This window comes from Scleropages formosus, chromosome 4 (assembly GCF_900964775.1).
Source record: "Scleropages formosus chromosome 4, fSclFor1.1, whole genome shotgun sequence".
In the NCBI taxonomy this organism is placed as follows: Eukaryota; Metazoa; Chordata; class Actinopteri; order Osteoglossiformes; family Osteoglossidae; genus Scleropages; species Scleropages formosus.
The window spans coordinates 38,753,946-38,769,707 of NC_041809.1; the positions used below are offsets into that span (position 1 = coordinate 38,753,946).

At 45.6% G+C, this 15,762-nt stretch overlaps 1 protein-coding gene across 1 annotated transcript in view; it reads left to right on the forward strand.

The window, feature by feature from the left end:
* The first annotated feature begins 507 nt into the window (after positions 1-507).
* LOC108934223 (5-hydroxytryptamine receptor 2A-like) overlaps positions 508-15,762 on the forward strand; it is a 45,614-nt gene continuing 30,359 nt past the window's right edge. The window contains exons 1-2 of the mRNA XM_018751783.2: positions 508-579; positions 723-1,335. The gene's annotated coding sequence lies outside the window, so the exon portion shown is untranslated. The remainder of the gene's footprint in view (positions 580-722; positions 1,336-15,762) is intronic.

Here is a 15,762-nt window from a genome sequence, read left to right on the forward strand (position 1 = left end):
CGTCGTTTGAACTTTGAATTTCTTTACTTGCCCGGGTTCGATTAGACGAAAGACAAAAGTATTTTGCTCCGAAACCTTCGGTTCAGGTTAGCCCCAGACAGGCCCCTCAAATTTTTATGACCTTTTTCGCTGCGTCTTGTGGAGGGATGGGGCAGATCTGCATATTTTACATGCTCACTTATCTATTTTTAACAGTTCTTTCATCTTGCCTTTCAGCGCTTCACTTCAAAACAGAGGACCGTACCGTCGCCGCGGCTCCAGTTTCGGGAGAAACACCGATATGCGGTACAGTAGTGTAGGGTGTACAATCCTGTATACGTACAGCGTCCTGGTTGGGGCTCTCAGCTTGTCAACGGAAGGTTGCCAGTTCGAATCCCACTCCTGCGGCAGCAGCCTGTCCCAAGGTACTTGCTCTGAACGGCGCTGTATAGAAGGGTAAATCGCCGTAAAGCCGACGAGCAGCTCAAGCCACCTTGGACAAAGTTGCGAGCTGAAAGAAGGAGGACAATGAACTGTCCATGAAGATGTTTCCAAAAGACGTTGTGTGTGACAGCAGTGTGTGTGACTTCATTTCGAGAGGTAAGAGCTGCTCTCAGTGCTCAACATAGACCTGTCTCAGGTTACCTGTGTGAGTGTGCGTGTGCGTGTGCGTGTCAGGGCGGTAAGGTCCCCGGGGGGCGACGGGCCAAGGACTCACTGCGCTCTTTCGTCACGTTACACAGAAACACAACCAACAGCAGGCAGACGGAGTCCGAGGTCCGAGACCCCCCACGGCGAAGCACCCCGCCTCTTTCCGCGAACAACTCCAAGTGTGTCGTCGAGACTCTTTGCATCGTGCGTGTTGCTCTACTGGCACGCGTGTGCGTGCGCATGTCGCCCCGCCGCTCCACCTTCTTCTTTCTGCCTCCGGCGCCACTCGAGTTGTGAGCGCAGAGCGCGGCTGCACGCGACTCAGCCGTCCGTCCCTCCGTCCCTCCGTCTCGCTCTCGTCTCCAGGGGGGGCCGCTGAAGCGCGCGGCAGCTCTCGCGCCACCGCACCCACCGTCACCGTGGCCGGTCGGCGAGCGCGCGCGCCTCTTCCTCGCGCCCTCCCGCGCTCCGTGCTCGCGGCGCCTGGAACACAGTGACGGATGGGCGCGAGGGTGGATTTTCCATTTTTGTAAGTTCGGAGTAAATATGAGAGACAGAGAAGGAAAAAAATAAATGTTTCACGGGAAGAACAAGAAGCGCAGGCAGCGCACGCCGGTCACGGAATCATGACTCTTCTTGTTCTCGGACCCGGAGCCGGAGCCGGAGCCGTGCGCTCGGACAGAAAGAAGCCCAAGAAGTTCGCAGGTAGGACACCGGCGGCGGCGGCGGCGGCTGACCGCTCACACACACACACACTGACGGTCACTCACACACACACTGACATTCACTCACTCACTCACTCACTGACATTCATTCACTCACTCACTCACTCACTCACTCACTCACACACACACACACTGACAGTCACTCACACACTCACTCACACAGACTGATACACACAGTCACACTCACACGCACACACCCACTCACTCACTCACACACACACTGACATTCACTCACTCACTCACTGACTCACTCACTGACTCACTCACACACACACTGACATTCACTCACTCACTCACTCACTCACTCACTGACATTCACTCACTCACTCACTCACTCACTCACTCACACACTGACATTCACTCACTCACACACTCACTCACACACACTCACACTCACACACTTTTCCCCGGCAAAAACAGCACGTCACATCACTCATCAGCACAGAGAGTGGGACGTCGGAGCCCTTAGACTAGTTGTGACTAACAGTGATTTTCTTAAACCTTTATTTGTGTATTATTGTTAGGAGCGGCGTAATAGCACCTTACTCACCCTGGTATTACATGTCAGGGGTAAAACTGCGTGGAAGTGGAGGAGCGGCGTGATCAGCAAACGAACAGGTGTCTTTTCCCTCCTTCCTTCTCCAAGTTTTCACTGTGTTTTACTACTAGTTTAGTGTGGGTTTCATTGTTCTCACTTCGTTCCTACTTGCATTTAAAGAGCGATCACATTTTGTTGATTATCATTACCTTTATTATCATTGTTATTATTGTTATTACTATTATTATTATTACTATTGTTGTTGTTGCTGTTGTACTGCCTGGCGCCCAAGGTTAAAGGTAAGTACAGTTTAAAATGTAAGTACGTGTTAAATGTAAGAGTAAATTCAGGGTAACAGTATCAGTGGCACTAGGAGATTTGGCTTCACTGGACATTTCAGTGAAATCTCTAGGTTCTCCATCCCATAGAGCAGAATGAAACCTCTGGCCACCCATTTCCGGAGAAGGTGGAAATCTGAGACACATCTAGTTGAGGAAAGTGTTAACACTGTGGATGTAGGACATCCAGCTGAAGAGGGAGTGAAACCTGCAGGTGAAGGACATTCAGGTGAGGAGACAGTGAAACCTGTGGCTGAAGAACGTGTGGCTGAGTAGACAATGAAACCCATGGGTGAAGGACGTCCGCATGAGCAGAGAGCACCTAGGAGACCACGTGCTCCTCACCTATTTGTGGCACCACTGGAGCCCCTGTCAGGAGCATCACTGACCTCGTAGTGCTCGCTTTGGTCCTTCAGCCTGGTTTTAAATCTGTGTCCAGTTGAACGGACATGGACAGACACTGCTGAGTGTGTTCGCTACTTGTTCAGCTCTGTTTCAACATTTTATTCAACTTGCAGACGGGCAATGCTGGAAACGTTGCTAATTTCTCTTATACTCATTTCATATGTACACTTATGGAAAAAGGTTTAAAGAAAAATAATGCGGTATATCACCTAGGTGACTAATCTCCTGAATCACATCGTTTCTTGACATTGACTGAGAGTGACCTGTTGCTATTTGAGCCTCAGATAGTTAGTAACAAAAAAAAAACATGCAAATTAATTTAACTATAATATAACGATATAATATGGCACGGATGTTTCCAGCACATATCATGGACACAACCTCAGTGAACAGGATCCATGAGCCAGACTCCCGTACATGACAGGATGCATTGTGACTCTTTTTTACTCATCTTCTACCGCTGTCATTACTTACTATACTGTATACTGCTACTCTTACAATTATACTGAACAATTTTGCTGTGTGTGTGCTTGGAATCTTTGATTTGTAGTTTTTCATTTCAAAACACACAAGTCATACTGAGCAGAAGTCCAGATGAAGTGATCAAAGCCTTTGAAACACAGGAACAGGTGCATAGCACCGTGACATAGACCATTTAGCGGCACTCTTGTCATTGTGCAGGTTGTACTTCTGCTACATGGATTGTTGCCCTAGGAATCCAAACATTGCTAGAGGCTCTTGGCTAGTGACTCAACATGTGGTTGTGAAACCTTAAGCTAAATTTAAAAATGTCAGTATGAAGCTTTATTTGTGTTTGTGTCATGCTCTGAGTCCTTTGATCCAGTCTTTTCCTAATTATTAATGGACTTCCTCAGAGATAATTTTCTCAAGATTTTCTTCAAAGCTGAAATAGGCTGCAGTGGCAGTATATTTATTGTTCCAAAGATGTAAACTGCCAGTATCTGGTGATGTAGTTTTTGATTTAGTTGTATGTACCTGGAATTGCTGGGTGTAGACACTAGTTCTGTTGTCCTAGAAGCAGATTTGTTAAAAACAAGTCTGTTGTTAATGAAAAATCCCTTGGTTGCCTTGTTATTGGGCGTAGATGGGCAATGTGCTGCAGGCAATGTGATGGTTCCTCATGTTTTTGCTGCTAATGACCAGTTGGAGTTCTGCCGCCCATGAGTCTTTATGTGAACCAAAAGGCCATGTGATTGCTGTTCACGGAGAAAGTACAACATGCAATGTGTACAGTTTCCTGTGCGTGACAGTCTTGGAGACATTTGATAAGGTTGTCCATGATAAGAAGCATGGTCCTGGGGCAGCAGGTGGCGTAGCAATTGAAGCATCAACTTGTAATCGAAAGGCCCAGGTTCGACCAGCCGTCCTGCTGTAGGACCTTTGCTCAAGGTTCGCGTCCTGCATTGACACAGTAGAAACTTCCCAGCTCTATAAATGGGTTGGTCACTGCATGCAATATACAAGCCACAAAATCATAAATTGCATTTCTCAAGCATCAGTTAAATTAATTAATGACATCAATGACATTTAATTGTTGCATTTTTTTTACAATAGCATAGAAAGGACGCTCAAGGTCTGATTTCAAGTTGCCAGAGTAGCTCCGGGAACCGCAGAATGAACTGGGAAAACTGCAGAAGTTCAGTGAGACTCTTTTAGACTGGATCATGGAGGCTAATGAGTCTTGATGATGAAGAGAGGAATTGAAATTGGGGAAAAAACGTGACACCGTCATCACAATTCCCCATCGTTCTGTCTAGCTGAGCTGTTGAAGGGTTAGCACAGCTTACCGAATGTGACGCTCATCTTGTGGTTGCACTGAGCCAGTGGTGATCTGTTATATGTTGTGTGTTGGTAAATGCTCTATGCAGTCGTCATTATCAGTGCCAATAACAGAGCCTGATGAAGGAAAACTGAACACTTTCTCACTCCCTGTGTTCCGTTTGTAGAACAATAGAAGAGTAAGTGGCAATGTCCAGAAGGAAGTTAGGGATGATCTGATTCCTGCCAGGGATTAGAATTGGTGGTCCGAGGGGAGATTGCAGACAGCATGAAAGTAGCCTCAATTACCATTCAAGGGCACTTTGATATGCTGCTCTGTAAGGCTGAGTCGATGTGTGAGTCTCACAGCTCGATAGTCGTTGAAGAGCTGAACTCCTGCCACTGCAGCCTTATGGTTTCAGCTCCCAGGAGCGGTCTTGTGTTTGTACTTTCCAGCATGTACTTAAAGCTAAGTGGCTTTGCTAAAATATCCGCATGTGTCAAATGTGGAGCCTTTTGTTACCGCCAGTACTTTGGAGGTGAAAAGGATTGCCACAAATTGTCTAAGACATGGGGAAGGAAGGGCTCCAGTGACCGTTTAAAAACAAATCCACACTGCCAATTATGACGCACATGAAGCAAAAAGCGACCCTTTTTGAGAAAATGTCAGTGTCGGTTAATGCCGCACCGTTGCTGAAAACTGCCGCCTGTCTGAATTCTTCTCGTTCCTCGGTCTTCTTTGTACCGAAACCCACGCTGTGGACTGTAATGGAGCAGGACTCACATTTACTCCCAGTACTGAGTTTAAAGCACCTTTCCCTGAAGCTGAGTGTTAATCTTGAAAGTGACCTGCAAGTGAACGGGTCAATAACTGAATTAAAATTGTTCTCCGCATACAGCTGTTACACAATAATCTTAATCCAAGTGTGTGAGTTACTGCAACGTTGTCTGTTGCATTGTGTCGTTGTCTTAGTGGCGAGTGCTCTATTGTGTTGTGCGGTGCACACCTTGTTCATGCCTGTAGTGTTTACCTTGACGAGTACAGTGCAAAGATCCTTCGGTTCTTACTGAGAATGCGCAGTCCCAAAAGGAAGTCTTCCTTCAGTGCATAGCTATTCTTGTTTTTCCTCGTGTCTTATGACCCATGAGGAAGCGTTTGTTCAAGGAACCCACAGCTGCTCTTTCATTTGCTTGTGGTTTGGTTTTGAATACACAGTACCCCTCAAGTAAATATTTTAATAGACAGTATTTTAAACTTTCCTAAGGGTCCGTCCTCTTAGATGATGAACAGGTGTCTTTTTCTTCCTTGTACAGAAAGAATGAGAATGACTCTTTCCTCCTCCTGAATCCTGCTTAAACAAATCTGTTGCCCAAGAGCACCTTGCCTTGCATGTCCTCAGATGTTCCTCCGGGTGCCGTGAACTTTCTTGCTCTCCAAGCCTTCTTCTTCATACCAGAAGAGCATGAAGAGCCCGTCACTCGGGCTGTCAGACATCTGTATTGACTCTTGCAGAAGCTGATATGTTGCTGTCATGTGCACTTTCTCACAACAGTAGATGACTGCATAGAGGACAGGAGGCAATTCCTGTGCTTTTTAAGGTGGTCATCATCAAGAAGTTCTTTTTTTTGAAGTACTGTTTTCTCCGTATCATCACTAGAATTTGGCCTTTGACTATTTGGAAGCTCCTATGGAATGAAAAATTCAAGTGTGATTGAATGTTTGCCGAGAGTTGTGCACATTTCTGTTCTTTGCATTCTTACAAGGGTCTGAATGCACTCATGCACCTGTGCAGAACTTAATGAAGAGCTTGGGATGTCTCACCTCTGGAGTTTGCCAGTGAATTGCTTTCCGTTAGAAACCCAATTACATTATTTAGTCTCTTTTGATATTTGCTGAGGGGGGCGCAGTGGCGCAGTGGGTTGGACCAGGTCCTGCTCTCCAGTGGGTTTGGGGTTCGAGTCCCGCTTGGGGTGCCTTGCGACGGACTGGCGTCCCATCCTGGGTGTGTCCCCTCCCCCTCCGGCCTTACGCCCTGTGTTGCCGGGTTAGGCTCCGGTTCCCCGTGACCCTGTATGGGACAAGCGGTTCTGAAAATGTGTGTGTGTGTGTGTGATATTTGCTGATACAGCCAGTTGAAACCAGCTAGTGTAAATTGTGTGTGTGTCAATCTGCCTCATTCTCCTTGCTGCTAAAAAATATCGGAGTGCAAACGAGGTCCTGCAAATGAATCTATAGTCACATTTCCTGTTTCAGCACATCTAATTGAAATCTGATGTCTGATAGCCCTTCGCTGGCCTGCTTCTCTTGAGGCCCCCTACACACTCCTGTTTTCCTGACATGGCAGATTGCAGTCCTCCTCTTTCAGCTTAGTCTCCTGCTGTCTGAAATAATTTTTGCTTTACTTTCTTCTGCAGGTGTATTTTCATTGCTTCGCTCCGGCGGATTCCACACCCACTTTACTGAAAGAACGCAGCAGATTCCGCTGTCACATCAGGTGATTTTGCAGTCACACTAGAAGATGCACAATGCAAATAACTGTTGACAGAGACGTGTTCAAGTGTGGTCAGGCCAATCTAAACATACACAAAACAGCTTTTCTTACTGTCAGTGATTGAAAGATGGATGGATGGATGGATGGATGGATGGATGGATGGATGGATGGATGGATGGATGGATGGATAGATCCTCCTACATCCCCATAGATAGTTGAAGGTACTGGTAAAGGGTCTTTTAATTTCACCACAGGAATTTACATTGGAAGGCGTCAATGTATATAACCATATATTATTTTCTAATATATGTGGCAGGTATGTCAGAGCTTAGACTTTATGAAGGAATATGCTGCTCATTTTTCACTGTAAACTTGCTATGTCTTGAAGTGCCACATGGTTTCATTGGCATAACACACAAATGTAAAACAGGTCTCAAAACACATCTTTTTCAGAGCCACTCCTCTCCTGATCTCCTGTGTGCTCCATAAACTTGCACTACGTTTTCTTTCCAAAAATGTTGCAGTATTCCTTATCAGTTGTTTATGTAGTTACTCATGTCATGTATGCTAGCAATGGTGGGTTTACATAGATTGACTATACTTTGAGAATTGTGTGTATGCATGTGTATCTCTTTGCCTGTTAGTCAAATGCACTTTTGAGGTGTACGTTGCTTTGGAGCATCTGCTAAATGATTAAATGTAAATATAAGTATAGTGATTATATAAGAACCCAGAGGATAACCCAGATGAGCAGAGGATAAATGCTAGGTGAGCAGGCTAGTTACTTTCCACCACTTGCTTTTATTGCTATGGTAATTGCTCTTTAGTTTGCATTTCCCATTCCAGAATACACAGTGCGTTAAAATGATAAGGTTGGAACTTGGAAGTTGTGAAAGTATTGTGTTTGGGAAAACTGGGTATGCAAAAACGGCTCAGGGTTTGCATGTACCCGTCACTGCACAAAACTGGACGGACTGGTAAAACAAGGCTCTGACACGTCTCACCATGGAGTTCGCATGGTCTTGTGATTGACTTTTTTAAATTGAGCCAAATATTTAAATTGTTAGTCATCTCATTTGCTAGAGTCTCTAAGGCAAATCAGGTGAATTGCCATAGCAGACACAGTACTCGCCGTTTGTGTAGACGCAGGTTAAACTGTGAAAGTCTTGGAAAAAGTGAAAGCAAGCATTCAAATCCTTGTAGAAGGAGACATAAAATTTGAATTCTCCGCTGCGCTGCTGTAATACAGTCCATATAGAACAGGTAATTGTCATCGGGTCAAGGCAATCTCACTTCTGTTTCGCTGTCATGGTTTCGAGCTGCAGACACAGATGCTCAGGTGGGAGTTGTGCACTAGAGTCATTTATATGCTTCTTCACTGGTCACTTCCAAGGTGTATTTCAATGAGGGGGCCTTGTGTTGATACAGACAGAAAAACACACAGGAGGCTCGGCTTGTTTGTCATCTGCCCGTCATCTACAGACAAGCGTCAGTAATTCCCTTAACGCAATTAGAATTTCTCCAAGCCTCCGAGGTGTATGGATGCGTTACGTTTGTTGTTAGAGCGATTTCCTCTTTGAACGTTGTGAACCTAAGGGAGCAGGAGAGAGGCAGGTAACGCTTGGGAAATAGTTATAGGTAGGTATCACCTTTCGTGTGCCAGTGCACCTTTTTAACCGTCACATGGCAACCTACATACTGTAGGATTGGGGTGTGTATTCCACGTCCACGGTTTTTTTATGATGGAAACAGCAACCATATGATGCCTGTCAGCTCTTACAGAACAAGAGTATGATAATTTTACAAGTATCAACTTGTAAAAGGTCTAATAGCAAAAGTATGAAGGTTCTCAGTTCTGGCTCCGATGTGGTGGAACGGCCTCCCCCTCTCACTCAGAACTGCTGAATCTCTGTCCACATTTAAAAAGGGTCTTAAAATTCACTTCACCCATAATATCTTAAGTTTATGTAATGTTTAAATGTTCATGCACCATAACTTTGAGATCATGCCTGTTAAACAATGGATACACCTTCATGCAGCTACTCTTATAATGTAATGTAAATGCTTATATATAAATTTCAAATAAAATTATTAGTGATTAGGAATCGTTGATATTCAGATAAAGTTTTATGCGGCTACTCGTGTGATGAACATTGGTTCGTATGGTGGAAAGAAAAAAACTAAGTGTACTTTAGAATCACATGTCTGCATCTAAGTGTCTCTGCTCATGTAATGAACACATTGTCTTTTCTATGAGATGTTTGTCACTTTGGAGAAAAGTGTCTGATGAATAAACCATCTTTAGGAAGGACTGATCCACTTAATACAAAAAGGTGTATCACAGTAATACAGATACAATCTGAGCCAAGTAAACATGGACCTCAGTGTAACATATGATGTCATTCATAAAGATATTTTAGTTGGTTTATGTGTGAATATCATTTACCCTTATGTTAGCATGCACCACTATATTATAGTACACAATCATTAATGAAAAAACTTTACATGTGAGAGAACGTGAGAGATCGCACCATGGGATCAAAGCAGCAGTTTTATTTCACATGCAGCCTTTTACCTTCATATGAATCAAAACTAAGCTGGACTGTGGGGTGACAATGTTGCCATCTGAGACGGGCTCAGTTCTTCACCACAGACACAGGTGTGAGTCATCGTCGCTACAGCCTCTGCAATAGGACATGCAGAGACGTTCCTCATCGACTGTCTGAGAGGGGACAGAGAGAGGAAGATGTTCCCTCTCTCTTCTCTGGGAGGGGACAGAGAGAACGAGAGAAATATGTTCCCTTTCTACAGTGGCACAGCGAGTAGCGCTGCTGCCTCACAATGCCTGGGCGGTGCGAGAGGATGTGGGTTTGATCCCCGCTCAGTCTGGGTGGAGTTTGCATGTTCTCCCCATGTCTGCGTGGGTTTCCTCTGTGTGCTCTGGTTTCCTCCCACAGTCCAAAGACATGCTGTTCAGGTTGCCCCATAGTGTGTGAGTGGCACACAGAGAGAGAGAGTATGTGTGTTTCACTGGTGTATGGATGAGTGACTCATTGTAAGTAGTGTATCTAGCAGTGTAAGTTACCCTTGTGAATAAGGTGTGTGGGCTGATAACACTACACAGAGTTCATTGGAAGTTGCTTTGGAGAAAAGCGTCTGATAAATAAATACATTGTATTGTTTAAAAGGGGATGCAGTGAGAGAGATGTTCCCTGCATACTCTCTGAAAGGGGGCTGAAAGAGAGAGAGAGAGACAGATGTGTCCCCTGTCTGCTGTCAGTTCCCTCTGTCTCTATATGCCCATAAGGGATATGGTCAAACTGAACAGCTCTGGGTGCTGATCTTCTCATGGGTCTGTGGGAACTGTCCAGTTCTGCTCAGTTCATTGCCACATGTGCTGAAAACTGTGGTAAACTAAACAACAGCCTTGCTTCATGGTGGACATATCATAGTAAGGAAAGTATCAATACACAAAACATACACCAAGGAGTTACTTCATTAAGTACATCTACTCAGTACTGGGTAGGTCCCTTTTTGCTTCTGGATCATCCTGAATTCTTTGAGGTGTGGATCTTACAAGGTCCTGGAAACATTCCTTACGGATTTTGGTGTAAACTGAGTAGATTTCACCTCAATCCAGACATGCTTGATTGGGCTGAGATCTGGGGACCACGGGACTTTAGAGTAACCATAACTCACTCTCATGGTCCTGGACCCACCTTAAGACAATATGTGCTTTCTGACATGGTGCGTTGTCTTGCTGGAAGTATCTATATGAAAAAGGGCAGATTGTGGCAAAGAAGGGTTGTATCTGGTCTGCAACAGTGCTTAGGTACACTGTGGTATTGAAATAACATTCACTTGGATTAAGGGGTCTAAATGTGTGGTGAGAAACCGTTCCCTACACCATTAAAGCACCACAACCAGACTGTACCTTCGACACAACGCAGGATAGATCCAGGGATTCATGCTGTTGACTCCAAATTGTGACCACTCTTCGGTCATCTGGTTTCGGTGGTCACGTGCCCGCTGTAGCCTTATTCTGTTTTTAACTGACAGGAGTAGAACCTGACATGGTCTTCTGTTGCTGTAGCCCATCCAGTTCAAAGTTCAACAACCTGTGCGTTCAGGGATGCCTTTGTCCACACCACTGTCATGCTGAGCTATTTTTTTTTGCATAGGTGATCTTCTTGTTAACTTTAGCAACACTCTCATCACCAAGGTGTTTTCACTCACAGAAGTGTGACTGAGTGCATGCGTTTTCTTTATTGCACTGTTCTCCCTAAACTCTGCACTCTGTAGTGCAACAAAATGTCAGGAGTGTTTCCTAGATGCAGGAAGCACCACGTCTGGCAGCGGCAATTATACCACGTTCAAAATTGCTTAGATCATGTGTGTTGTGCAGTCTAGCACTTAGTTTAACAGTCACTGAATCTTTGGACCCTGTCTACCTGCTTTAGAAATGTTGAGTTGCAGCCACGCGATTTGCTGTTTGGAGGAGCAGGCTGTGCTGTTCTTAACAAGCAGGTGTACCTAATAAAATGGCCACCGAGTGTGTGCAGGCGTTCAAATTAGTCTGCATGCATAAAGCAGTGTTGTTGTGGAGCACAAGGGCACGAATTAGAAATGTTCGATAATTCTGGGGCAAAGTGCAGTTCAAGTGGTGAGTTTTTGCGGTTGTGAAGAGCCAAATAAAGATGGTTTGATTATTATCGTAGTAATGTATGACATTTAGGGGATAATTTGCATAAAAACGTTTGCAGTGATTCATGCTTGTGGTGCTGTGTGGCAGGTTGTATCGTTATTGAGAAGCTTGACTTCTGCCCAGTTATTGCACGTTGAATGACATCCAGGGAGCATCTTGGTACCCTCGACGAAGGTGTTCGTGTTAAGCAGAATAATCATGAAGCAAAAACAAGTATTCATGACATTAGGTCTGTACCACCTGCTATACCGGCTTACTGTTACATTTTTCCTTCATATCTCCTCGGTATGAAAATTTGGCTACTGGCTGAGCCCTACTCTTTTTTTTTTCCTAAAAAGGTAATTTACTTGCTTGCCTCTTTCAAACTCTTCCCAGAGCAGAGTGCACAATGGAAGACAATAATGGAGTTTTTATTGAATGAGGAGGAGCAGTTAATGTGTGCACTGATGGACAGACACCGATGAAGACGGCTGAAGATGAGTGATATTCTCTCCTTTTGTATTTTTGGAAGCTGTGACTATTTTGTGAGAAAGCAGTGACTACACAAGGAGTGTGTCCTTCACAGTCCTGTAGCATTTTCATTTCAGACAACTTCTCAGCATCGTTCCCTACATGCGCTGCAACACCTTTCACTGTTCGCCACATATATTAACACAAATGACACCACACAACATTCATTCATGTTTCCTCTCATTGTAATTGTCATGGCTGGTCCCGGAAGGAAGTGGCGGACCCAAGTGCGGAGTGAAATTCGCGGTTCGTTCAGGGAAATCTGAGCGACGTGGTCACAGGACAGGCAATGGGTCTCTGAGGCGCGAACGTCGTAGCAAGGACAATCCAACAGGCAAGAGGTCGTAGATCATAAGGAGGTACAAGGACGAAGGATCGTGGTCACGGGACAGGGAAAGGACTCAGGGATCAAGGATCAGGGATCAGGGAGGAGTAGAGCACTAGTCAGGAGGTCGCAAGCAACAAGGCTGAACAAGGTTCCGCGTCAGCTCCTGCTCCGACATTGCCTTTTATGCCTCCGCCTGAGTGGCGCCCCAGGTGTTCCGCGTTGGCTCGTTGGCGTGGGCGTGACAGTAATATTTGGCAAGTTGTGATGACATGTTTTCAGGGCTGAAGGACAGTGAGGCCAAAGCGCTGCGCCGTCAGTGAAGCACAAACACACTTGTGTATTTGAGCCAGGTTGTCGGGTGCCTCCGCCCGCACATCCACCGAGATCAGGAGCAGTGCTGCTCGCTCCGCTTGCTAAAATTTGCGTGAAATTGGATTTAAAGACTTGTGTGCGCCGAGGAACGAGACGTAAAGGATGAGTGATTGTCGGCACGTATGTATGTGTGTCTTGGTTCTAAGTCGTCTTTGCTTCCCGTCAAGATTTACGGCCACCAGCGATGCTGCGCGGGCCGTAAATAGACGCTTGGCCCTATGGGATGTTACACTGGCACTTCCAAAGGGGAGCTGCTCCCTGGTCTTGTCTCCTGAATCACAGCAGCAATGAAAGAGCACTTTGCTGTGAGCTTACAAAGAACTGACCAAAATTGTTCTCCCTGCTGCAGCCCAGTGTTGCGTGGATGGTGTCAAAATGAGCAGACTGCACTGGTGTCCCCAAGAAGATGAAAACATTTCAGAAGTGTATTTATACAATACCTGTATTAAAGAAACATAGCAAGTGTTGGTGGTTTACCTGTTTCATGGGGAAAAAAAAAATCATTGTTTGTATTTGCATCGCTCATAAGGATGTGTTCTGTATAAAGAAACATCGGTAAATTTTCAGTTATAATTACAAATGAATTCTTGAGTCTTTCACACTGATTTATACCTCTTTACTCTGCCACAGCTGCTCTGCAAGGTGAATTTGTGTACATGTTATGACACTCTGGAAAAATCAATGGATTAGTGTGTTTCCTATGGAATTTCACTTAAACGCATCAGTAAGCATTACTCACATTGCCAGTGTAACAGAAATCATTCATGCTCAATGAACGTGAAAAGAGAAAAGGGGACCAAAAAGGGCCCATGACCATTTGACTGTTAATTTTCCACGACTTTCTGTGTTCCTGCCCTTGTATGACCTTATGCTATGTGGCTTATGAAAGCAATGCTGAAATCCTCACTAAGCAGAAGGCCTTTTGTCCACTATAGTTGGAGCGATGGATTGTACCGTTGCATTTCACGACCAAATATGAAAAAGCTCATTATTATTCCTGGTGTGTTAGCTTTTGCTTGAGATTCAGAGAATGACTGTGTCCTGGTCAGAAAGAAAATTTTCCTGGAAAATATATCCGCATCCATCTAGGGAAATAACTCACGTATTCATTCAGATCTAGGGTAGCATTGTGCTACATTTTTAGAAATGATGAGCAACCGGTTGTATGAACTTTGGTTGCTGCGAGCAAGTGGCCAAGCTGTCTGAGGACTTAGAGGATCTGAGAGAAAATGTGTTGTTAATGCAGGGCCAGTGGAAACTGCTGCGTTTTGTGGGTCTCAAACGCAGGCGCCTCTGCAGGGATTTTGCGGTCAGTGGGTCTTGTCATTAGAGGAGGACTGATCGTCCTGCTGGAGAATCCTGCACAGCTGAGCCTAAAGAGCACGTTTCCACAAGCAAGCTGCTGCAGAGGAGGAGGAGGAGGACGAGGAGCGAGCGGCGGGGTCCCCGGCCTCCTCATTGTGCATGCTGTGTGTCTGCGGTGCTTCCCGCACAGCGCCTGCAATGTGGAGGTGGAGGATCGCCGAGTCTCAGCTGTCTCAGGAGGTCTGTGCATCGCCTTCGCATGCGGCGCTGACCAAATACTATTCCTTCCTCTCTGGGGGACTGGGCCTCGCCGTTAAAACCCTGCCTCGGTGATATGAGTGAACGCTGCTCGGCAAAATACCATGTTCTCCACTCCTTGCGTGTTCTCGCACCTCTTACCGGGGCTGCGGCTGAAAGACAACGCTGAGATTTTCCTCCCTGCCCAGGTCGTTCTGTGCTCTTCGCGGTACTCCTCGCTTGTCCAACTCACTGCATGTTCATTCCTAAGAAACTCCTCCTCTTGCAAGCGGGAAATTGATTTACACGGAACTGCGGACTGCATCATTACAGCACGTTTATTTCAATACGAACTGGATTTATAAAGCATTAAACACAAAACTCTGTTAAAGTGGGAAATAATTTCCTGTTCCAAAAGCACAGGAACATAATATATGCAGAGAGGTGAAAAAGTATAAGCTGCTCTCTCTGAAAGTATCAACAAAGCAATGAATTAGTAATAGGATGAGGCCTCACATCTGATCAAATAAATGAGGGCTGATAATTTCCTCTCTCATATATATGTTATGTGGTATTTTTCTCCACAGTCCATTCAAGGAATGATTGTGTTCCAGAACAATGTGAAATGTTAGTTTTCGTTTCCACTGTATCAGTGATAGAAACTGTGACACTTCTGATCCAAAAGCTGTGCAGCACAAATGAAGAAACCCAAGTGGCTTTAAGTCCTTCCCAGCTCGGCGAGACACTGGAGTGTCCACAGCGCTGCGCCATGGCTATACAGTATCTGTGCTAAATGAACCATTTCACTGGATGCATTGTACAAAGTGGATTCGCCGACAGGGAACGGCTAACCGTGAACCCCCCCCCCGTGGCGGAAACACCACCTCTGAGTGCAAACACCAGCGTTTATAGGGGCAGCAGCGTGAATTGCGGTTGAAGACGCAGAGAGGCGCCTTGAAAAAAGTGCGTCGATCAGAAAACAGCTCAAACGAGACTAGAGAAGTAAAAGAAACCTTGGGAAAATGTGAACGTATTTCCTGGTCTTTCCGACGCCCTACTGGTACGTGACAGCATTGCTGCTGTGGGTGTTGCACTTCCCAGCGCCTTTGGACTTGCTGGAGATGCAGCCTGTGTGGTATTTGGTGTCTCTCGGAAGGAAGCTGTGCTTGGAAAGGAGGAGAGTGGCTCTGTGAGCCCAGGGCTCCGTCAATCACGCTCTTCGCTGAGCTTGGCTGAGGGGGATGGGGGACGTCTGTGTGTGTGTGTGTGTGTGTGTGTGTGTGTGTGTGTGTGTGGGCCCCTGCCGTGGAATCACTTACCCCTGCTCAGGAACACGCATGGATACACACAGCTCGCCTCCCACCATCCGTCACAATATTAATGATGACACTGAGTGCT